This window comes from Nicotiana tabacum, chromosome 3 (assembly GCF_000715075.1).
Source record: "Nicotiana tabacum cultivar K326 chromosome 3, ASM71507v2, whole genome shotgun sequence".
Classification (NCBI taxonomy): Eukaryota; Viridiplantae; Streptophyta; class Magnoliopsida; order Solanales; family Solanaceae; genus Nicotiana; species Nicotiana tabacum.
The window spans coordinates 146,113,111-146,139,859 of NC_134082.1; positions in this window are offsets into that span (position 1 = coordinate 146,113,111).

Here is a 26,749-nt window from a genome sequence, read left to right on the forward strand (position 1 = left end):
TCTTAATAATATTTGGTAATATGATTCAGTTTAACACTCACAGATGCGCCCAGCTACCAAACTAGGGCAGAAAATTTTCTTTTATTTTGTCTATTTTGTTGAAATCAGGCGTCCACCTAGAGAACAAGGAACAACAATTGAAGTATCAGCAATCAGACGTCCACCTGGAGAACAAGGAACAACAGTTGAAGTCAGCAATCAGGCATCCACCTGGAGATCAAGGAACAACAGTTAAAGTATCAGCAATCAGGCGTCCACCTGGAGAACAAGGAACAACAGTTAAAGTATCAGCAATCAGGCATCCACCTAGAGAACAAGGAACAATAATTCAAGTTTCAGCAATCAGGCGCCCACCTGGAGAACAAGGGAGTACAATTCAAGTTTCCACTTTCAAGTGCTTACTGTTTTAGTTTACACTTACATATATGCCCAGCTACAAAACTGGGGCAGAAATGTTTCTTTGCTTTTGTCTATTTTGTTGAAATCAGGAGCCCACCTGGAGAACAAGGAAATATAATTCAAGTTCCAGCAATCAGGAGCCCACCTGGAGAACAAGGGAATACAATTCAAGTTTCAGCAATCAGGAGCCCACCTGGAGAACAAGGGAAATACATTTCGAGTCTCAGCGATCAGGAGCCCACCTGGAGAATAAGGGAATACAATTCAAATTTCAAGTAGTCAGGAGCCAGCCTGGAGAATGAAGAAAAGAAGCAATTCAAATTTCAAATAATCAGGAGCCCGCCTGAAGAACAGAGGAAAGGAAACAATAGTCAAAGGAAGACATTTAAAGGGTCAGCAATCAGGTGCCCGCCTGGAGAAGAAGGGAAAACATTTCAAAGAATACCATTCAAGTCAGCCACAAAGGAACTTATAAGGAATATACAAGTCAACGAGGCAACGTCAGTCACAAGATCAAGGTTGGAAATAAATCTTTGTAAAGCATAGATTATAGCCTAGTCTAGCTTCTTCATTTTTGTCATGGTGCAATAAGGAGATCAGTAGGCAGTATCAGCAGCATCAACAACAGTAACAGTAAACCAGCAGCTTCATGGTAGTCCCAGCTACCAAAACTTCTCGAACTACATTGACCTGATTCCTTTATAGCCAAGGATATGTAGGAAACCTTTGAAGCAGAGGTTCGGTCAAATCTTTCAAAAAATGCTTCCCACGGAGTGTTCAAACAGGCAAAAATCGCTCGTATCCGCTCACTTTATCTTTACACGAAAACTCTTTGTGTTTTCGGACAAAGAGGGGCAGCTGTGAGCACATGATTTTTGCCTCATACGAATTACTCCAAAATAATTCTCAAAATTAGGTCTTTTCTTTAATTATGTATTAGTTTTAGGAAATATTGTGCGATTTTCCTGTTTGTTTGCATAGATCTGTGTGCATGTTTAATTCTATTAATACATTAAAAATACAAAAAAATATAGCATCTGCATTTAGGATTGGATTTTTATATTTTTAGAATTAATTAATAATTAGGTGTTTTACAAAAATGAAAATTCACAAAAATAACATATTATTTGTATTTTGGTCAAATTGTGTGATTTTCTTTTAATTTAGTGTTTAATTATTTGTGATAGATATTATTTAAAGTTAATTACTATTTTAAGCTAATTTAGGTCTTTTATAATTTAATTATGATTTTAATTTCAAATTTTGAAAAAGGAAGAAAAGAAAAGGGAAAAGAATTCTTGGACCAATCCAATCTAATCCTCAAGCCCAAATTAAACACATCTAATACCCAACCAAAATCGGCCCAAACCCATGCCATACCCGGTCCATTCAATTCAGACCTCAGAGACGACTCAAACGACGTCGTTTCAGTGTCAACCAATCTCAACCGTCCATTCCCCACATCAAACGGCCAGGACTTAACCCATTACCCGTTTAACCCGACCCTGAACCATTTCCCCTGAACCCGATCCAGCCTCTAACCTTAACAAATGACACCGTTCAAACTAATCAAATAATCCAAGACGTTGATTTCGTTTGATCGAACGGCCTGGATTTAACCTCACCCCCAATATATATTTGTCCAAACAAACCCCACCCCCCTCATAACCCCCCATCTGATCGTCCTCACCCTAGAGACCAGCCTCCACCATTCCCCACCGCCTTCCGGTGGCGGCGCCAACTCCAATCACTCCCAAATTTACACCTAGAACCACCCCGAGCCCCTCTTTCCAAATCCATGACTCATTTTCCTCGAATCACCCTAATACTTCTCGAATCTTCGATCAAAGCTGTCCGGTCCCAAAATCTCCGAACCCTAGCCTACCCAATCAACCCCAGTTTAACACCACACAATCCCCATGACTTTCTCATACCAAATCCATCAATGGTTTCCTTCGAATCTGACCGGAACTCGTCAAATTTTAAATCTAAGATTCGAACCTAAAAGTTCAAAATCAGTTTCCATTGAGCCTGGTGACATGCATCGATCCAAGCCTCTAGTTGTTGTGATTAGGAGGTCGACTCACTACAAAACCGATGCTGTTCATTTGTTCTTGATAAAGAACGAATGATTAGCATCAGTTTGGGGTGAGTCACAGTATCAAAGCCAAACACAAGTTCGAGCCTGTCCGGTGAGTTCTTCTGTCCTATTTTCTGTATTTATAGTTTAATGAGCGTATTATGATGTTCGTCTTCCTCATCTTTTTTTTCTTTTCTGGTCAATTTCAAATTCGATCAGTACTCTGGTAAATTATTCTGTTCACTGTTTGTTTCTTTAGGATTGGTTTTGTTGATTTGTTTCGTATAGTTGGGATATCAGTAGACTTTGAAATCGTATTTCGCTTAGTCACTTAGTCAGAATAGTTAGGATTAGTTCAATAAATTTGGTATTAACCTCTTATTTAATTATGTCAATGAGAACTGATTAATATAAATAATTCAAGTGTTTACCTACTTAAGAAGTTTCTAATGGATAGTAGGGTTAGGATTGCACTAATGAATTAAATAATTGAGTGAATAATTGAGTGGACAATTGAGTGAATGATTAAAGAAATGAAAAGTTGAATTGGTAGTGGAAAATGTACTAATTGAATGCCCATTTAAGGGAAAACATTCAGAGAGGGATGGAGATTGAATGGATATATACAGAGAGGAGTGAGAAGTGAGAAAAAACTGAAAACTACTAAAAAAAAGCTACTACTGTTCCATTGAGCTTGTCTTTGACTTCTAAAATTTTTGATTTCTGAAACACTTTCTGATTCATCTGGGTTTAGAATAAATGGAATTTTAGTTTGTAAGATCTTGGTTTGAAGTTCTGGCCGTGCTGTGTTGAGTATTGCACTTCATTTTTTGGGTTAAAGCTGATTTTCTTGGTTGTCTCTATTGCTGAAACACTGCTTCTTGCTACTGTTCTGCTGCTGCCTCCTTATTTACTGTGTTGTTTCTTTCGAATTCCAGGTATTCTCTTGAAAATATGTTGGAAATGAAGCCTGATTAAGTTTGTGTAAAGATCTGTGAACTGAGCTGGAGTTTAAATGAAAAACACTAAGTTCCTGTCGTAATTTCTGCTCGATTCTGTCATTTTATTGATCTTGCTTTCAGTCTAGTTTATTTTGGATATTTCGTTCCTAGATGTATATTTGATTTAAATGTTAGGTGAACTTTGTTTGAATATAGGTGATTCAGGAATGTTGTAAACCTCGTATAATCATGTGTTGATTGAAAATTATGATCCTTAATTTAATTAGTTAAGATTGGATGATTTGGATGTACGTTTCATGGCTGTGGTTCGAATTACAACTTTAGACCCTTCATGTTGTTGGTCTAGTAAGCTTGGGTTGGATTTATTTTTCACTGTCCATTTTAGATCTGTTCCTGTATAGCTTGAAATACAACACAATGGTTTTAGAGTTGTCCTTCAGTTCTGTTGTTGCTCATGTACGAACACTTTTTATCTTAAAATGGTTTTTGAATAGAGTTTGAGTTCGGTTTTTGACTTGAAACTTTTAGATTCAGATTAACCTTTCACATTTAGTTTTTCTTTGGCAAGTTTCTATGACATGTGATATGTTTTAAATGCGTTATGCTTGAATCAGAATTTAATATAAACTGGGGGGGGGGGGCTTTGAGTTTTGTTAATTGGTGAATAATTTGTGTAAAGGTGTGTTGTTGCAACTAGGATTGTATCTTCATTTTGAAACCTATGTTAGCATAAAAATGTGCTTTGCATTTGATTCAAAGATTATCAGTATTTGTTTAATCCAGGATTTTTTTGAATGATGCAATTTGCTTCAAACATATTTGTTGGGTCGTGTATTGGGCTGCCATCATTGGCCCAATTGCGATTGTCTTCCCCTTCCGCAATCAGACTGCCGAACTGGGCTTCAAGTTGAGCCCAGTTATTTCACACGCCGAGCCTGCAGTAATGGGCAATCAGACGTGGGTTTTTGACTAACTCGACCTTTCCACAATCAAATATGGGTGGTCTGCTACCTATTCATTTTTTTAAAATTATTAGCTTAAGCTTTGGCATAACATAAGTAGGAATCCCCTTACGTTCTTTGATGAACTAGTCACGTCCTTTTAATTAGAGTCGGGATGCGTCGCGCCAAATAAAAATGACAAATGCGTGGCCCTCATATAATTATTTCTTTTAAAAAATACTCAAAATTCGAGGCGTGCCATTTAGCTAATTTTTAGGGCCCTCGCAAAGTTAATAACGCGTTAGTTGCTTTAGGCACATTTAATATACTGTCGTGGTTGTGGACACGTTCGCGTGACATGATTACAATTCTAAAAACAACTCGGAGTATGCGCTCTCACAACTTCGAACAAATCTTCTCAATGAAAATGGGTTTTCGGAGGTTATTAAATTAAATTAGCTCATATAGTCCGAGGCGTGCCGCCTACCATTTAATCATACAAAAATGACAAATATTCGTAGTTTGTTTTAAGCACTTGCAACTTTGGCCAAATTCATTTTTATAATAAAAATGTTATTAATTCAATTGTGTACACGTTCGCGTGACACGATTACAATTTCTAAAAAATGAACACTCGTAGTTTGCTTTAGGCTTGATTTAGACTAGTGTTGTGATTATATATACGTTTCGCGTAACATGATGACAAATTGATTCTAAAAAGTGACTTGAGGGATGCATTCGCGCAAACTTCAACCAAATATTTCTTAATAATCAACAAAAGCATTATTAATCGTGGACACGTTCGCATGACATGATTTTGACGCGCCAAAAGTGTTATTAATTATGTACACGTACGCGTGACATGATTCCTTACATACAAAAATAAAACGAATATATGTACGCGTGATTCGTTTCAAGACAATTCTATAATTATAAATAATTAAGCTAAAAGCGGTTATAAAAGTAAAAATACACGATAAGTTTAAAACGTGTAATAAGTTAGATAATTAGGCCAAGTATAAATTGTTAAGCGACCGTGCTAGAACCACGGAACTCGGGAATGCCTAACACCTTCTCCCGGGTTAACAGAATTCCCTACCTGGATTTCTGGCTCGCTGACTGTAATACAGAGTCAATATTTTCCTCGATTCGGGATTCCAACCGGTGACTCGGGACACCATAAATTATCCCAAGTGGCGACTCTGAATTTAATGTAAGTAATCCCATTTCGATTGTCCTTTAATTGGAAAAACTCCCTTATACACTCCTTCCCGGGGGTATAGGTAAAAAAAAGAGGTGTGACAGTAATGATTGTAAATGTTATCCTGAGGGTATGAAACCCCAGATTTCACATCGTTGTGCTACTTTGAGGAGACACACACGCTAAATGACAAGCGTGTGGTCGTGCACCATTGGGAATTTGTGACTTAGTCCGTCCCGTATGACTGTTAAGTCGCGTATTTGATTTAAAACTGTTTGATATCATTGTGTTTTAGAAAGTATTACTATGTTTTGGGTTGAATGCCATATTTGGGCCTCGTGCCAACTGTTTTGGACCCTTAGGGGGGATTTTTACTACTACTCCTCATTGTTTTGACTTCATATTTGTACTTAGTCATACTGTATTCTACTATTTTCATAACTCTGCCGTATTTACTCCATTTTGATATTTTAAATGATATTTTGGGCTGAGCATCATGCTTTACTGTTGCCCAAGTGGCTTGAGTGGTTTCTGACTAAGTGAGGTCAAGGGCCTGTGTTGTGAGGATTATTATGGGATCGGGCTGCGCACCGCAGCATGTACTGATTGGTGATATATGAGAGGCCGAAGGCCTAATTTGTTATGCCACGAGATGGCTTGTGATAACGCTTGGGTTGTAGGAGCCTCTCCAGAGTCTGAACCCCCCAGTGAGCGCGGGTACCCAGTGTGAGATGTGATATTGCCCGAGGGGCTGTTGTTGTTTCATGTTATTGCCCGAGGGGCCAATTACGAGTGATTGTGTGGTAGCCCGAGGGGATGGTTCTGTTGATATTTTGCCCGAGGGCGGTTGTGGTACATGTTTTGCCCGAGAGGCTATTTTCGTTTCTATCCTTTTACTCACTGTTTTCACCACTCGTTTGAAACTATTGAAAGATGTTTTAAAAGGTTTTACTAAGGGTGTTTAACGGGTGGGCCGGGCCTGGCTGGGTAGGATTTTTTGTACCTGTACGGGTTATGGTCCGGGGCGGTTACGGGTTGGGGCTTACCGGGTTTAATGGGTTCGGATTCATCCGGGTAAAAATTGAACCGTAAGAGTTACGGGTTGAGGGGGCCGGGTCGGGTTTAGTGTTTTTTTTTTTTTTGTATTTTGTATAACTATTGTAAGTTATATTCATACAAAGTAAAAATATAAAGAATACAAGGAAGATGGGAAAAAATTGCACTTATAAATTGCAAATGCTACATTTATTTCAAAATTACAAAATTGAAGTTTGCAATTAAAAAGTAAATTAACAAAAAAAATAGTAAAACTAAATTTTCATGTATAATAAATTAATAATACTTCAAATTAATCTAACAAACTAAAACATTAAGCATAAATACGTCTAATAATTTTAAAATAACAAAAATTGTCTCAAATCAATTTAAATATGAATTTCTAGAGGACGCTCAAGACAATACTTTGTATGCCTCTTTAAATTGCCCGTGCCAGACTTTGAACGAAGATTTATGACTTGACCACAGTTCGTGCACTTTACTTTCTGAACTTTTTCATTTTCTTCTGCCACCTCAAAGTGTTCCCAAACATATGAGCGGACTCTAAAAGTACGAGACATGATTTAACTTGAATTGAGATTTGAGAATTGAGAGATGAGTGAAGAAATGAGGAAGAAGGGGGGGCGGTATTTATAGTTTTTCAAGAGGGGTTAATTTCTTTTAAAAAAACCCCAAAAATGGGCTAAAAATGCAATTAAGTCGTTGGGCAATGACCATAATGTGAAATGGACTGTTGCCAACGGTCCGAATCTGAGCCCACATTTTAAAAAAAAAATTGTTACCTTTAAATCGGTCTGGGCCGGTCCGGTTAACCAGGTGAACAATGTTGTTCGTTGACCGGATTTGACCGGTCCGGTTAACCGGTGGTCAAAATGTGAACGGACCAACCCCCTACACCCTTAACCCAGCCCAACCCAGCCCCTTTCTACCAGTCCGGACCGGTTTCGTTTTTAACCGGTCTGGGCCAGTTTGGAACTAGGCTGACCCGGCCCGTTTAACACCTTTAGGTTTTATTGAACTGAGTTATTTTTACGAGTTTTATTTCTTTACTACATTGTTTGGGACTTATGCTGTTTTGCCGTAGCGTTATGGCGTGGTTTACGTGTTTTCTTACTGCTCAGTTGGCTTTACTTTTATTACTTACTAAGTTGTCGTACTCACATTACTCCCTGCACCTTGTGTGCAGATACAGGAGTCTCCGATCGTGATAGCGAGTGCTGATCAGCCTTCCAGCAGGTCTCCGGAGTTGACTAGGTAGCTGCTTGGCGTCCGCAGCCCAGTGCTTCTCCTTCCTATCTTACTCAGCTTTGTATTAGCATTTGTTTTCAGACTATGATGTCTTTTCTTATTTCGAGACGAGTTTTAGTTGCTCATGACTGATGACACCCCGATGTTGGGCTGTGTTGTATTTTCGCACTGTTTATTTAACTTATATTATGGGATTTTTGCTAATTAATGGCTTTAAATGACTTATTATAAATGTCTGGTTGGTTCTGGTGAGGTCGGGTGTTTATTGAGTTCAGTTTTTAGTCACGTGATATGTTTAAGTGAAAAATGTCTCAGTTAAGGTGTTCTGACCATTGTGGACAACTTGGAGGGGTTGTTTATGTATTTCACCTAAAAAAAATGACCGATGATTGAAGCAGTCAGAAGAAGATGAGTTAACTAGTATGTCATATATAGAATGAAACAACTTCTTGATCGTAACACTATGACCGATGATTGAATTAAGCAGTTAGAAGAAGATGAGTTAATTAAACCTATGCTGACATGAAGAAAAGTTATCTTGAAATACAAGCTCTTGAAATATATATAACTTAGTGACGAGCAAAAAAATGAGATGAAAACAAAAAAGTTTACATAATATGACACCAACTAGTTGTGTACTTGTGTATATATATTATATACACACTTCTGTATATCTAACTTGTTTTCACAGCTATACTACATGTCAACATAATCTTAGTACAAATGATGGAAAAAAAATAATCAAAAGAATCCTCTCCTCCAAAAGGGTTTCTCAAACAACGATAGTGAAGTATTTCAACCGCGGTATTGTTTTCTCATAGAAGCCACAGCTTTTTCAAGTTTAGACACTGATTCCTTGGGAAAATGTCCACCTTCAAAATCAGGAACAGCTCCTTGTAGTTTTTAATGACTAAATAATCTAGTGGCAGTAAACGTGTAATTATGTATAACACCCTAGATATTAATATAGGCTTGTAGGGTGTGTTTGGTAAAAATATTCTCATTTTTCATTGTTTGGTTGCACAAAATAGTTTGGAAAATATTTTTCTAAATATTATATTTTTCTGAAATTGGAGGAAAATGACTTCCCTAGGAAAAGTTAGGAAAACATTTTCCAAAAACTCCACTTAGCCTCGCATCTAAACCCCAACCCCGCCTCCTTCTCTCCCTACCCCACCTCTCCCACCCCTCTCTTCAAAAAAGCTTTTTTCTTTAAATTTTATTTTTTTTCCGTCACCACCCACCCTGCAACCTCTCCCCCGGCCCACCCGTAAAAATAATTATTTTTATGCTTTTTTTTTGTATATTCAAATTTCTGATTTTTCGTTTTATCTGCATCACTCACCCCCCTATCCCACTGCCCCCACCCCCGCACAAAAAAAAGTTTTTTTTTTACTTTTTTTTTTGTAATTTCAAATTTCATTTTTTTGTTTTTCTGCACCCCCTCCCTCCCTCCGAAAAAAAAATATTTTTTTTATTTATATATTTTCAATTTTAGTTTTTTCATCTTTCAGTTTACAGGTTCGAAATTTTACAAGTTTCAAAGTTATGAGTTTTTGAGATTTATGTGTTTGGAAGTTTACAGGTATTTAAGAATTATAAAGTTTACGGGTTCGAAAGTTCGTGATTTCGAAAGTTTAGCGGTTCGGAAGTTTATGAAATTTGTTGGTTCGGAAGGTTGTTGGTTCGAAAGTTTATGGCTTCATGTTTATTGTATCAAAATTATTTTTGAATACTTTTGAGAAGTTATTTTCCTTAATTTGCATATCAAATATCGAAAAGTGGATAAGATTAGTACTTATTTTTTAAGAAAATATTTTCCACGTAAAACATTTTCCGTTATACCAAACACACCCGTAATTTCTGCAAATATGCAATTAATGTTTCTGCTGCGGTGTCATGTTTGCCTATAACGTCCTAAATATTTTGAACGTGCTGGCAAGTGGCAACTATGAGTATCATTGCATTAGGTTAGTTAACGGTGTAAAAACAATTTTACATTATCATATTATTTAAGAGCTAACTATTCATAAAAAGTCAAATTAGTAACTTGAATATAAGATAAGTTACGTACCAGGTACAACATATTAAATATATTAATAATATAAAAGCTCTTTACACTATGATTATATTTAACTTAAAGAGCGTGTTTAGCATGAAATAAAATATTTTTATAGAAAATATATTCCTAAAAAATGTTTCATGAATAAAGAGTGGTTTTAAGATTTATTTTCCATTGTTTGGTTGGTGAGTGGAAAACCTTTTTCAGAAAATATTTGTTAGTATTTGGTTAAAGAGTAAAAAATATTTTTTTACGTTACTCTCCTCACTCAACCCGTTCCCCCAAGTTTTCATGTTTCCTGTGCTCACCCCTCTCTCCCAATGCCCAACGTTTTCAGAACTCTATTTTTCTTCAAGAATTTAATTATTCTTCTAAATGTTCACACAGACGCAAAGGCACTAATATGCTGCATTACCTTTTTACGCCAAAAAATAATATTGAAATTTGTGCTCCATAACTAAAAAAAAAAATACTCTTTTTTTGGTTAAAAAGAAAGTACTCTATCTACAACATGAAAATGAAGTACTTATTAAATAAAATATTTTTTATGCATCAAGAAAAGAAAATACTCATTTTGTTGAAATGAAAGAAAATATATACTTTTTCTACATCATTAAAAGAATTTTTTTTGTTGAAATGAAGGAAAATACTTTTTCTACGTCATGATTTTTTTTTTGTTGAAATAAAAGAAAATACTTTTTACTACATCATTTTGTTGAAATAAAATAAAATACTTTTTTAATTTATATCATGAAAAGAAAAATACTCATTTGTTGAAATGAAAAGAAAGTACCAATATTAATATTTCAATTTAGGTTGGGGGTTGGGGGCGAGAGTCGGGAGGGGGTTGGGTGGGGTGGGGTGGATGAGAAATAGGGTGGGAAAGGTTAAAAAAGAGTTGTGGAAAATGTTTTCCCTTTTCTTGGGAAAACATTTCTCTCCAATTGGAGGAAAATGAGTTCATGAGAAAAATATTTTTCAAAATATTTAAGCTAACCAAACATGGAAAAATTGAAAAATAATTTTCACTCATACCAAACACACCCAAAATCCTTCTATTATTAGTCTTAGGGAAGGACTTCGTTTACCGTGAAAATGGTAATAACAATTAAATTTAATTATGGGACTCGAAAAATACGTGATATATTTTTATGCTAGTTGTTAAGCAGTCGATACTATGTATGTGAGACTTAGAAACGCAATAAGAGTTAGGGATAGAGCGATAATCAAACCGTTGGGCCAATTCTAGGGGCCTCGAGCTTGTTGATTTGGGGCCTCGAGATCGATTTCGAAGCTCGGCAGGAAGCTATCGAGGAGGGTTGTCATACCCCTTTTTACCAACCTCACTAAACCCTTTTATAATTAATAAAAAGATTTCGCAAAGCTCGAAAGGGTCTTTAATTAAAAATGACAAAATTATGTTCAAAAGGAAATAACTCAGAGCCGCCACCTAACGTTTGATTTCGGTGTGTCAGGTCACCCTTTTTCTTTAACATGATTTTTCCTTTTAAAGCATTTTAGACTCCAGAACTAAGTCTGTACCAGAGATTTGGGTAAGGAGATTCATTTGACTCGGGGAGAAGGTGTTAGGCACTCCCCAAGTCCCGTAACTAGTACGGTTGCACACTTGATCTAGTTGGCTTTCAGATTATACGAATTGAGGTAAAACAAACACAGAAAAATAAACACACAAAAGGGCTCGAGGTTGTCCTCTCCTAATAAAATAAAAATAAAAATAAAAACAAAATACTACAAGCTCTACTTTTGGACTCCAAATACAAGTACTACGGAGCATTCCCTGGATAAATTTAATTAAGGGAACGACCTCTCGCCTCAAAGCTAACAAAATCCTAAAGCTTGCTTACCCAAATGTGACCGGCCTAAACATGCACCTACCGATAAACTAGTAAATAGATCTATATACATGAAAAATTTAGAATACTAATAACTCGTATTTTATTTCACTCCATAACTTTTAAGTCCAATCTTATTTTAAATAGCATCTCCCCAGATTGTTCTTTTAAATCCAACAAAAGACAGTCCCATTTTTCAATTCCACTTAAGCATACGATTCAAATAACTAAACGTGCGAATCCAATTCACTCGCAATCAATTCAGGTAAACATACGAGCGAGCACATTCAAAACCATAGATAACAAGTCACAGAATCGAATCACCAAGCAAATAGTTAACATTAAAATGAGTAATGGATTGAAGGATTGAACCTTAACGCGCGGAACTTTTCGATTAATCGGGAGGAGGCAAGTACAATGCCTTGAATCTACTGAATCCAAACACAAGTACAACAGCAAAATAATTTAAGGGGCGCGAACTGGAACACGTACGTCACGACTAGACCCTCCAATCGGCGACGAACTCGAATTAGACTCAGCTTGACTCCATTTTTAAATTCTGTCCAGATTTTTTACCCGTGTTCTCTACTGATTTATCTTTGCCTTTTCTCTTCTAGCTTCTCTATGTCAGTGATTGTTTTGTAAGTCATAAAATGGTGAAGTGAATAGGTATGGGTGTTCGTCGTCTCCTCCTCTCTATTTTTTTTTGTGTGTGTGTGAAGTCCCTTTTCAGGTGAGCCCATTTTTTTGGTTTTCGGAGATTGAGGGTGCCCCTGCTCTTTAAGATTTATGACGGGTTTGATGGCTAGAGTGGGTTTTGCGATGGATGCGCTCATTTTTCGGCGGGTTCGGTTGAGTCGCTGCTTTGTGGTTGTGGAGATTGGGTTAGAGGGGACGGCTGGGAGGGTTGGTCGTTGGGTGTTTTTGGTTTGTTGCTGAAGGGTGTTTCTTCTTTCTTAAGGTTAAGAAGATGAAGTAATAGAATCGCTGGGGGGGGGGGGAAGCTGCAATGTTTCAGGTGTTGGAGACCATCATACTTAGGTGGAGGGTGACGACAGGAGATGGGGTGGTGAAGAGGAGTGACGGTTGCAGCTATAGGTGATGGGATCTCCGGCGAGTTTGGTGGTGTCCAGGCTGCTGATGGCTTTGTACTTCCATGGCTTGCCTCTCGAGGTCCTATTTGAAAGGCAGTTGCGAGAACCTGTCTGGATTAAGTGGCCCTTTCTCGGGCAGCTACTGAGACATAGGTTGGCTCTGAGATTCTCCATTGAGTGGTTCGTACTTACGACTTGGATTATCTATTTCGGAGTCTTTTTGGGTGTCTAGGGTTTGTGTTGTAATCTAGTTGGAGAAGAAGAAGAAGGTAGTCATGTTCTTTTTCTAGGTTTAGCTCCTAGGTTTTTTTTGTTAAAAGAATAGGTTATTAGTGAGTTAGTATGAGCCATTAGATTAGAAGGAATCAAAGGCTGAGATTAAAAATAAATCGGCGGGTCAGGAGTGTTGAAACAGGTCAGATGTTGAGGGAATTGGGCTCAAGTGTAATGGGTCAGCTGCGGTGTTTCAGGTGTTGAAGACCATCATGCTTAGGGTGTTAGGTTGACGACGAGAGATAGGGTGGTGAAGAGGAGTAACGGCTGCAACTGTAGATGATGGGATCTCCGGCGAGTTTGGTGGTGTCCAGGCTGCTGATGGCTTTGTACTTCCATGGCTTGCCTCTCGAGGTCCTGTTGGAAAGGCAGTTGCGAGAACCTGTCTGGATTGTGTGGTCCTTTCTCGGGCAACTACTGAGACATAGGTTGGCCCTGAGATTCTCCATTGAGTGGTTCGTTCTTATGACTTGGATTATCTGTTTCGGAGTCTTTTTGGGTGTCTAGGGTTTGTTTTATAGTCTAGTTGAAGAAGAAGAAGAAGAAGAAGAAGAAGAAGAAGAAGAAGAAGAAGAAGGCAACCATGTTCTTTTTCTAGGTTTAGCTCCTAGGGTTTTTTTTGTTAAAAGAATAGGTTATTGGTGAGTTAGTATGAGCCATTAGATTAGAAGGAATCAAAGACTGAGATTAAAAATAAATGGGCGGGTCAGGAGTGTTGAAACGGGTCAGATGTTGAGGGAATTGGGCTCAAGTGTAATGGGTTTAAGTTAAAAGAGATGGACTCACACCTTTGGGCTACAAATTTTCTTGTTGGACAAAGACAAACTCAATAATCCTAGAAAAATATTAATTGAACTTAGTTAAGTAAATAAACAAAATATTAAAATGAAACTATTTTTTGTATTTTTAAATGTTATTACAATAAAGTAAAAAGTAAAGAAAATAGGCTAAAGTCATGATAAAATTAAGATACCATGAATAAAAATATACTAATTGATATTAAACTAAAGATAAAAAATTCGAAAAGTTATAAACACGATAAATAAAACTATTTTATGTTTTTTTATTTATGTCTTAGGATTAAAAGTAAAAAGATTAAAATTATATTAAAATAAACTCAAGTAAATATTTTAAAAATATTAAAATACTAAAACTAACTTTCAAGTTTGCGCGGGTCAAAAATTACGTGCTTACAGGGTTGGAATACGGCTAGCAGTTATAACAAAATTAACGGAGGCTCTTTATGGCCAATGATAAGCAATAAATGATGAACAAATATGAAGATAATAAACGAAAACAATAATATCAAGAGAAAATGTTAAGAGCAAATAAAATGTTCTTGTATATTTCGTGTAGAGCAATTGAAGCAAGAGGCCCTTACAAAGTGACAATGATCCCCTTTATATAGGAGGGGAATCCCAACATAGTACAAAATGCATTAATGATAAAGGAATATGGATGAGACAACTAGATTCCTGATCAAGGGTTAGGGCAGTCCCCTAGGCCCTGTCAGTCCTAGTCACGTGCCTTGGAAACTCCCCATTTCTACCGTGGCCGAGGTCAACGTTGTCCCAAGATCGGGCCTCGACGAACCTCGAGGGAGGAAACTTGATCATAACCTTGTAACCTCGAGACTTTGAGATGATTTTCTGAAGCGTCTCGAAGACGAGAAATTGGGCTCTCCGATTTCATCACACTTGCTACTCTAACCGCATCAAAATATCTTTTTCCGTCTAAATTATGGAATTTGTAACTTGTTCTCTTTATTACTTTCACGAATGTGATTTTCATTTTTGATATATACTCGGAAAAACAAGTCCAGAAATTTCATTGTTAGGTAAGATGACGAGAGCAAATTAATACTGGGACAATTATTATTCTAAGCATATAAACACAGTACAAAAATTCTATTAGAAAAGATCATCATGTGCATGTACGATCAGCAGTCACAATTCAACGTTACCAAGTTCCTTAGTTAGACTACTTAGAGCAATTTTTTTTGTATTTTTATTTTGCTTTAAAAGTTAATTTGTTCATTTAATTTCTTGAACAATGAGACACTGGCCGGGACGTGGACGGAATGAAACGACTCAAGGAAAATATAAAAGGAGTTCTTCATGCTAGGTTTATTGCATCTCCAATATTACGATATATTTTATTTTCCATCTAGTAACTTCGATTAATCGTTTGAGTTTATATATATATATATATAAGATAAACATTGCACCAATCACTGGTGAGGATTGATAACAAGAATTAAAAAATATTATTTTGAAAATATTTCCACTTAGAAATGTCAATATCGTTTCATATGCATCATCTCAATACGAACTATTGATTGTAATTTCCATCATATAGGTTTCAAGCTTTTGTTCTTATTCTCTTGATAATAATTGTAATTTTTTGTCAAAATAATTAAGGGTTCCGTCTTTCAAGTGTAGAAGCACTGAAGTACTGCACTCTTCGTGTATATAATTTAAATTCATTGTGATAATTATTTTCAACATTTAAAACTAATTGTCTTATAACTTTTGAGTCAGTCAAACATTACTTTTCATTGAAGTCTAAAACACAATTACTTATATCTAGAACATAAAAATTGTGATCACCCACAAACGTTTAGTACATAAACCTAAAATCTCTTTTTCAGTTCTTTCATTACGTCTGATTACTTTTTAAAGATTAGCGGTGAATATTTTTGTTACGGTAAATACTAGCAAGGCAACGAAATTTAGCCAAGTTTAAGTACATAATCAATGAAAATTACATCTATATATGTTGGGATTGAAATAAAGTAAATTAAGGCATGATGCTATACGGAAGTGAATGTTGGGATCAACACATCCACGAGATTACAATATTAAGGTAAATATGCGATTATATAAGATTAAACAAGTCTAGAGATCACAAACGACAGAAGGTGCAAGTAGCACATATTAAGAGAAAAAAATAAGAGAATGTTATCTAAGATGGTTAGGTCCTGCCATAGGTGTGACAATATGATCATTGAAAGTGTTGGAACGATATAGACCTAAAATCACTTGAAGGGAATCAAACGTTTTAAAGATTTGCGATTTCTTGGAAACCTTGGCGATTCAGCGCTAAGTAAAGAAGACAATATAATGGAGACAAAGGGTGTGTTTGGTACGAAGGAAAATGTTTTTCAATTTTTCCATGTTTGATTGGCTTAAATGTTTTGGAAAACATTTTTCTTATTAACTCATTTTTCTCTAATTGGAGGAAAATATTTTCTTATCAAGAGAAAGGAAAACATTTTTCAAATCTCCTTCTCAACCTTCCCACCCTATTCCCTACCCTCACCAACCCCACCCCTATCTCCAAAAAGGCTTTTTTTTTTAAAAAAAAATCAGCTTATTTTTTTTCCGTCTCCACACACCCTGCTACCCCCTGCAAAAAAATTACTATTTTTTACTTTTTTTTGTTATTTCAAATTTATGTTTTTTCGTTTTTCTGTACCCCTTCCTCCCCCCTCCCCCCGAAAAAAAAATATTTTTTATATATTTTCAGTTTTACTTTTTTCATTTTTCGGTTTACAGGTTCGAAATTTTACAAGTTTCATTTTTCTGCCCCCCCCCCCACCCTCGGGAAAAAAAAATATATTTTAAAATATATTTTCAGTTTTAGTTTTTTCGGTTTACAGGTTCGAAATTCTACAAGTTCCAAAGTTATGAGTTCAGAGGTTTATGTGTTTGGAAGTTTACGGGTTTAGAAAATATAAAGTTTACGAGTTCGAAAGTTCACGGTTTCGAAAGTTTAGCGGTTCACAAGTTTATGAAATTTGTGGGTTCGGAAGGTTGTTGGTTCGAAAGTTTATGGCTTAATGTTTATTGTATCTAAATTATTTATGAATACTCTTGAGAAGTTATTTCCTTAATTTGCGTACCAAACACCAGAAAATGAATAAGATTACTACTTGTTTTCCAAGTCCACGGAAAACATCTTCCGTTATACCAAAACACACCCAAGGTATTGCTAGGTGAGATTAGAGCCGTCAAAATGGGCTTGGCCCGTGAGGCCAGCCCAGCCCAGCCCGCTACTTGGGTAGGGCATGGGTTGAGATTTTTTATCCCATTTAAAACTGAGGCTTATAAGCCCTGCCCAAGTCAGCCCGCTGACCCTTGAGGCTTGACCGAGGCTGGGCCAGGGCCAGCCCGTGGGCCAAAAATTAATTAAATTCAAATTTAAATATATAAAAAAAGTAATAACTAAAAAATATTAATTATATATAATCCTCATTTTCCAATCTTAGATTGCTCATTTACCCTTTCATATCAACTAGAATTTATATTTTTGACATGCATGTAGTATGGCAAAATTAGTTTTTCTTTTGCTTAACTAACAACGAACAAGGAAAATTTTAAGTGGCCAATAATAATTTTTTTCCAAAGAATATTACTTTAAGTGACCAATAATCATTTTGGTTACTTTAATATATTATTAATTATTAAATTGCTCTTCAGTATAGAAAAAGATCAAGTTTTAATACCCGAAGAAAATTGACAACACTAGCAAATTTCATGAATTTAAAAAAATTATGGACTATAATGATGAAATCAACAAATAATGTTAAACCTAAATTAAAAAAACCTTAACACATAAACTTATTGATGCAATTCCTGAACCTAAGGAAAGTGAAAGAAAAGTACTAAAAAAAAAATTCATGTAACATTAAAAAAAGAAGATCTAGAGATATAGAGAATTTGCATTTCAATTACGAGATTCCTTGTCAAATATCAAGATTCTTGTACACTCTAAATAAACAGAAATCGTTCATATGATTAAGAGATTATGTCACGAAAAAATATCTAAAGATTTGAAAAAATATTTTTTTGTAAAAAAATTGAAGGGCCGGCCCGCACTAGCCCGCGACCCTCTTAGAGTTGGGTTGGGTTGGGCTAGCTATTTTAAGGCCCATATAGATGAAGGGCCGGCCCGCCTTAGCCAACCAAATTTAAAAGCCCAGGAAGCTTGGGTTGGGTTGGCTGGGCTAGCCCATTTGGACAGCTCTAGGTGAGATATTGGAAATAAGGTTGCTTATTAATTGGTACAGTCACATTATGTACATTGTTTGAGTGAAGTCTTCTATTTTAGTTTGATACATTTAGTATACTTATGATATCTGGAGCATTCCTATTTTCAGTAAATCCTAATTTTCTTCTAAAGACACATTATTAAGTGTAGGAAAATAAAAAAGCCCAGATGGAGCAGAGATGATACATATGATTCATATAAAGTTAGCCCTAATAATATTTTTTAATTGAAGCATAGTTATTGTCGTTAAATTATTCTAAATTGTAACATATATTAATAATATTACTGGCTAAAGCATTTTAACTCACAAATTTAGAATCTACACATTTTGTGTGCAAATACATGTTTGAGTTATAATTCAATTCGTCAAGCTATATTCCTTACTCATGGTAAGCAGTTTCAACAAATTATAAACTAACTAAATTTCTATACCAATTCAGATTACATTGATACAATTATATGGTTACATATTTATTTGATATCTAAATCTTTTTATGCATATTTGGTAACACATTAAATCTTTTAATAGATAATGCAATTCTTTAGATTACATTAGAGAGCTATTAATATTGCCTAATTTCCGCATTACATTCGCACCTAGTTCCTTAAACAACATTGATCTTGCTTCTTGTTTCAAAGCACCCATGGCATCATCAACAGGTTCAAACAACACTGTTCCAATTAAGAAAAGGTTCCCTAAGGATCAAAACAATGTGAGTTTTCTTAATTTGGTTATCTGATATGATACTATGTAGAAAATATTTATCAAAATGTCATTTTAATTTTAGGTTAGGATATTTATTTTGTTTTCATTTCAAATATGTGCAAATCAACTACAGCTCTGTAACACGTACGTAGATCTGGTTCATTTATGAATACTCAGTTAACATTTTGTTAGTTTATAAATGTATAACAAATAACTGTAGTAATTACTGGAAAAATAAAATAGCGTATATGTGAGACGAAGTATTCAGTAGAAAGCTTATGTAAAGCACACAACAAAATAGTACGTAGAAGGCTATATAATATTTGATGGGATGACAATTAAGAATTCGTTAAAAGAACCAAATCTAAACAACGCTTCGAGCAAGAACTAAGGGTGTTAATAGCCAAATTTAAATGATTTTCCTTATATCCATAAAGTTACTTTCTTCCGAATGCTTGAACAATTTCTATTTTGCCTATGATAATCTGTTTGCTTTTTTTTTTTTCTCTCTTTGAATATGAAGAACAAAAGTGATAGTGATGAAAAACAACAAGAAAAACCTTCGCCTATTCTCAACCCCACTGAAAATGCTATCACTCCACTAGCTTTCCTAAGTCCCACTCCTCCGACTAGTGGAGCAGTGGTAGTAGGTGCCACAAGTGGCACTCATATTAGTAGCAATGTGAGTGCCACTTTAGGTGGCATTCCTCGAAATGTTAATGTCGCTCCTAGCCTCTTGCAGAAGCGATCATATGATGTGTTCAGTGGAGGAAATCGTTTTCTGCAGCCAGGCAATGTTCAGCTGCTAAATGTGCCGACGCACCCTCTTAACTTTCCCTGGAGGGGAGAGTACTTAGTGCGTAGTGAAACAGGCATTCATTCACCCAAATCTTTGGTTGGGTATATGCGCTCCCAGCCAAGCCACAATAAGAAAGGTGCATATGAATCTGCTGATGTTCAAACACTAAAAGAGGTTGCCAAGGACAAAGGAAAAAAACAAGTTGCATCACAAGGAAAAGAGGAGGCTGTTGCAGAACCAAGTCCAACTAGACGTAATGACGTGAACATTCATGATTTGAAATTAGTAGACAATAGGAAGAAGTACCGTGTGCCAGATCTCAACTTTCCTCCACCAGAGGATGATTGATCAAAACATGGTAGAACGAGTGTTTTATATTTTTGTAAACAATTAATATTAAGTATTTAGTAGTATTTTTTTTCACCATACGTGTTAATGGTGTTGAATTACTAAACTTAGTTTTATCTATATTTCTTGTTTCCTATGATGAGGGCAAGGGGAAAAACATTAATGATGATTGCAATAAGTCCTCTGGATTTCTTTAATTACGCAATATATTGCGAGAGTTTTAAGTTTTTGTACTTTTTTATTTTATGCATATTTTGCGTGTTTCATTTCCCTGTTCTTATTTTTTCCGTTATAGTAGTCCTTTTTATTTATATCTTTTTGTTTCAATTCTTGGTTAGTTTATAATTTATATGACAATTGTTACAACAGTTTCAAAAAAAGCAATATTTATCAGACAAAAGTTTACAGTGCAAAACTTGTGTAAAGCATGTGCAAAGCACGCGACAAGAGTACAAAAGATTACATGATAGTTTTTGATAGGTTAAGGTTTAGAATTCATTAGTATGACTTAATTCTAAGGTATGTTATTTCAAACCATAAAGGCGTTCATCCTCAAGTTTAAATGCTTTCCTCTATTATATGATTTGTTCTTTCTTTGAATATGAAGAATAAAAGCGGTAGTGACCAAGAACAACAAAAAAGCCTTCAGCTATTCTCATCCGCCTTGAGAATGCTATTACTCCCACTTGCTTCCCCAAAGTCCTACTCCTCCTACTAGTGAAACATTCATGATCCGGAATCCCCACCTTCGGGACCGTGATGGCGGTTAAAATTTTACGCAAGCTAATGTTAGAATAGTTTTTAGCCATTTTAACAGTTCAAATTAAATAATAACCAAGAGACTGAAATAAAGTGAGAAAATCATAACATTCACAATATCTAGATACAAGCCAAGAACTGGTGTCACAAGTGCACCAACGACTAGAATAATACAAATAATGGTCTCAATAAAAGTAAACCTTTCTTAAATGAATTAAAAAGCTAGGATAAGGTAGAAGGGGACTTCAGGGCTGGGAACACCGAGCAGTTGTACCTCAAGTCTCTGAGCAATCTATTGACCGCCGCTAGGACCGACTGCAAAATTTACTCTAACCCTCGTTTTTGAAAACTTATATTCTGCCCAGATGCCCTGTTACAACCCATATCCACATGTGTTAGTTCATGCCATATATTAGTTAACATAAATCCAAGAAGGAATTATCTTTGAGATGATAAGAAGTCAATCCTATTGGTCTTAAGTGATACAAGAGTGTATAAGGGTGATTAACCAGTATTAGAAGTTAAACGAATCAAGGATGTTGTAACTCGTATTTTCAGGTAATCTAGCGGTGCTTAATACACTCAAGATGTCATTTATTAAGGTATTTTAATCATATAATATCCGTATCATAAGTCTTGAAGTCAAACGAGTTATGAAACAAAAGTCGACAAAAGTTGTCGCAACTTAGACTCATAATTTTACTTAAACATTAGGTCAAATGTTTCTAATATTTTCTCATAATTTACAAGGAATTAGAGGGTGATATAACAACCAATTTAAAGATCTATGAGTCTAGTTTCCAACGCATTAAACCGTTCATCGATACGATCTCGGAGTAGAGAGATATTCGCATTTTCGCGAGACTGCGCCAAGCACCTCTCTATGGGGCCCACTAAGGCGGTTTAAGATATTTGGACCTATATAGGATGCCTCCAACCCGTTTTAAGTCATTTCTTCTCACTATTTTCAGACCTTAGAACCCTAGGAACATCCTCTCAAGGTTCTCTCAAGATTCAAGACCCAAAAAAGGGCAAACAACACAAATCAAGTGTCGGGAATTCCGTGGCGCTAGTAAGTCTCTTGTTCTTCTTGTTGTTGCTCATTTTTGTGTTGTTCCAGCTCGTGTGGGAGGTTGTTTTAAAGGGTTTATGTTCTGTAAATACTCCATCATGTTATTAATATCAATCCTAGGTGATTTCAAGCCTTCTAAAGTGATTCTAGTGCCGAAAAACTCTAATTGATCGCTAGTTTCGTTTTTTTGTTGTTGTGGCAGCATTGAAGGGATATTTCATGGAAATTTAAGGTCAAATTGGAGTTGTTCTTTCTGTATAAAGGTAAGGAACCTCTTACTCTATATGTATTTAAGATTATTCAAGTTGCGGCTAAGCCATTGAAGCTAGAACTTGTGAGATATATATCGAAAGGTTTGGTAGTAATATTATTGTTTTGTGGACTGTTTTGCGTTGTTGTTGGGCTGCGTATTTTACTACTATCTTGTGGAGTTTTGGCGGAGGAAGGGTGTGGAGAAACACCATATATATGTAGGGTTATGGGCTGATAGTTATTCGTAACATTTCCAGGTTGTTTGACACTACTACGGTGGTCGTCGTATGTATGGAGTGATTAGGCTGTGTGTGGACTATTTTGGGAGGCTCAATATGTTTATTATTGATGTTGTTTGGGCTGTTTGGTGACTGTTTTGAATGGCGTGAGGTCATATATATAGGGGAGGTGCTGTCTCTTTTATCGTAAAATAGGTTGTGGTTGATACATAATAGTTATGACGCTTAAATGATAACGATAGTATCGTTTCTCTTATTGTAGACTAAGGAGTTTTGACAATTGCATAGCTTGAGATTGGGGCAGTATATACAAGGTATGTGAGGCTATCCCTTTCCTTCTTTTGCACGACTCCGATGGTACATAATGTAATGAACGAGCTTCCAAGATACTCTACTCTTAGAAGCTAGCAGTACTTACATTGTTTTCCCTCTTATGCAACGATTGATGTTAATGTTGCTTCTCTTATTCTTACGTTATCAATGTTGTTGGTACTTCCTGATTCTTATGAGGTTCATAGTGAAGAGTTAGTCCTAATAACGTGTATAGAGGATACCGACCTTACGTCACTCCGAAAGGTTTAGAATGTGATTCCATGAGTCGAGCATGCATTATATATATGTATCTATTTTACTCTACCGAGCCACGCTATAGTTGGCCGGGTACGGCACCTATTGTGCAACCACTGATCAGTTGGGTTTTACCGAGCTCCACGTGGCCGGGTACGATTCTACCGAGCCTATTATGGCCGGGTACGATATGATGATGATGATGCCCACAGAGTCGAATGCTTTAAAGGTTTATGTATTTATACATATGTATCATGCATTTCATGTAAGTAGCCCTCAGAGGTACTAAGATGTTACATGTTGTATATTCTCTATCCTTGCTTACATTACTGATCGTATTTATGGTTCCTTGCCTTACATACTCAGTACTTTATTCGTACTGACGTCCTTTTATTTGTGGACGCTGCATGTCGTGCTGCAGGTCCTGATAGACAGGCAGGTGCAGCTTCCCCACCACAGTAGACTGTCCAGTTCAGCGGTGATTGGCGAGATCCCTTCTCCGGACTTGCCTTGGTCTTGGTATGCAATTTTTGTTATAGACATTATGGGTATGTCGGGGCCCTGTTCCGGCTATGTTGCAACACTTATGTTCTTTTAGAGGCTCATAGACAGGTGTCGGCTCATCTATAGTTTGGTATGCCTTGTCGGCTAGTTTTTGTTGTATAGTCTTTCATAGTAGCGTGGTAGCTCATACCTTATATGTAGTTTCTTGATTGTCTGGTCATCCCCTGCTATGTATGTTCATGCCGTCATATTTTATTGCTGGTTGTCCATGATCTAGGTCTACCATTTATATTGATCTCGTCAGCCCTAAAAGATAATAATGAAGGTTAGATGAAATGTACGTTGGTGCTCGGCAAGTGTGGTCGGGTGCTAGTCATGGCCCTTCAGTTTGGGTCGTGACAAACTTGGTATCAGAGCAAGTCTGTCCTAGGGGTTGTCTATGAGCCGTGTCTAGTAGAGTCTTGATTATGGATGTGTAGCACGCCACATTTATAATCAGGAGGCTACATGACATCTAGGGTTGTTACCTTCTTCCTGAATCTAGATCGTGCGTAGAGTTGAGTCGTAAGTGTTCGTCTCTAATATTCACCTTGTTTTTTTTCAGTGATGCCTTCGACTAGGAAGCAAACGATTAGTAGACGGCTTGATACAGCAGCGGGAGAGGGTACCAGTCAGGTTCCCCAAGTCAGAGCAGGACAAAGTAAGACTCAGAGTGAGATGCCCTCTCATACTTCATCTACTCCATCTCCTCCAGAGGATATTAGAAGGCACCCAGCGCCTCCAGTTCCTCCGTCTGGCTCTCCAGACCAGGATATGCAGAGTGCTTTGCAGTTATTGACTAGCTTGGTAGCTGCTCAGGCTCAGAGGCAGAATACAGGTGCTGCTGAGAAACCAGTTAGTACAAGAGTTCGTGATTTTATTAATTTAGACCCTCCAGTGTTTACCGGATCAGACCCCAAGGAGGACCCACAGACTTTTATTGACCAGGTTCATCGTACACTTTGGGTTATGCATGTTAGTGATACAGAGGCAGTAGAGTTGGCTTCTTATCGGCTACGGGATTTAGCGGTTCTCTGGTATGATAGTTGGGAGAGATCCAGGGGTCCGAACCCTCCTCCAGCTGTGTGGAAGGAATTTTCTGAGGCCTTTCTTCGTCACTACTTGCCAGTTGAGATACGACGAGCTAGAGCTGATAAGTTCTTGAACCTTAGACAAGGTAATATGAGTGTGCGAGAGTACAGTATGCAGTTTGATTCTTTGGCAAGGTATGCTCCCCATATGGTGGCCGAGATGAGTGATAGGGTGCATATGTTCGTGAATGGGTTGGGACCACATCTGATAAATGAGTGTACGACAGCCTCCTTGGTGGAGGGCATGGATATTTCCCGTATTCAAGCTTATGCCCAGACCCTAGAGGATCGTAAGTGCCAGCAGAGGGCAGTTAGGGAGAAGGATAGGGGCCAGCATAAGAGGGCGAGATTTGCAGGGTATTCTGATGACTTCAGAGGCCGCATCAGGCCACAGTTTTCGAGGAGTTCGGTTCCACCTGTAGCTAGTGCTCCTCCACAGTTTCAGAGGCCTCGATATGATCGATCCTATTCTGGTCCAGGTCAGAGTTCGCGGGCATCTAGCTCGCAACATCACAGGGATACTAGTCAGATGAGACCCCCAACACTACATTGTGATCAGTGCGGCAAGGCCCACTTTGGACTGTGTCGTCGAGGTTCTGATGCATGCTATTCGTGCGGACAGCCTGGCCATATGATGCAGGATTGTCCTAATAGAGGAGGTGATGGTATGGCTCAGCCGACTGGATCTGTGTCTGGTTCTTCCTTATCAGTTCGACCTCCAGCATGGGGTTTTCAGCAGTCGACAGGTCGTGGTAGGGGTAGAGGTGCAGTGCCGAGTTCGAGTGGTGCTCAAAATCGAACCTATGCTCTAGTAGGTCGACAGGATCTCGAGTCGTCTCCAGATGTTGTTACAGGTATTATATCTGTGTTTTCTTATGATGTATATGCACTGATTGATCCGGGATCTACATTATCATATGTTACACCCTTTGTGGCTAATAAGTTTGGCATTGAACCTGAATTGATAAGTAAACCCCTCGCGGTATCTACTCCGATAGGAGATTCTGTGATTGCTAGAAGGGTATATAGAGGTTGCACTGTGATGATTTGTAGTCGTCAAACCTCGACAAATTTATTTGAGTTAGAAATGGTTGATTTTGATGTGATAATGGGAATGGACTGGTTGGCCTCATGCTATGCAAATGTTGACTGTCGTACGAAGATGGTTAGGTTCCAATTTCCGGGTGAACCCGTCATTGAATGGAAAAGGAACATTGCTACACCGAAAGGTAGGTTTATTTCCTATCTTAAGGCAAGGAAAATGATCTCAAAAGGTTACATTTATCATCTCGTTCGCGTTAGGGATGCGGAGGCGAAACCACCTACTTTACAATCAATCCCTGTGGTCAACGAATTCCCAGATGTTTTCCCAGATGAACTCCCAGGCCTTCCTCCTGAAAGGGAGATTGAGTTTAGCATTGATGTGTTTCCTGACACTCAACCGATCTCTATTCCTCCATACAGAATGGCCCCGGCAGAGTTGCGAGAGTTGAAAGTGCAGTTGAAGGACTTGCTAGATAAGGGCTTTATTAGGCCTAGCACTTCACCTTGGGGTGCACCAGTCCTATTCGTGCGGAAGAAAGACGGGTCGTTACGGATGTGTATCGACTATCGACAGTTGAATAAGTCTACTATAAAGAACAAGTATCCACTTCCAAGAATTGATGACCTGTTTGACCAACTCCAGGGTGCCAAGTATTTCTCTAAGATTGATTTACGTTCAGGGTATCATCAGGTGAGGGTTAGGGAGAAGGATATTCCAAAGACGGCCTTCCGGACAAGATATGGGCACTTTGAGTTCTTGGTGATGTTGTTCGGGCTAACAAATGCCCCAGCAGGCTTTTATGGATCTCATGAATACTATATTCAGGCCCTATCTTGATGTGTTCGTGATTGTATTCATTGATGACATTCTAGTGTATTCTCGTTCGGAGACGGAACATGCGGGCCACTTGCGGATAGTATTACAGACGCTTCAGGATCGTAAGTTATATGCTAAGCTTTCCAAATGTGAATTCTGGCTGAACTCAGTAGCATTCCTTGGCCATGTGATATCTGATGAGGGTATTAGTGTCGACAGTCAGAAGATCGATGCAGTAAAGAATTGGCCGAGACCTACAACACCATCAGAAGTCCGCAGCTTCCTAGGGCT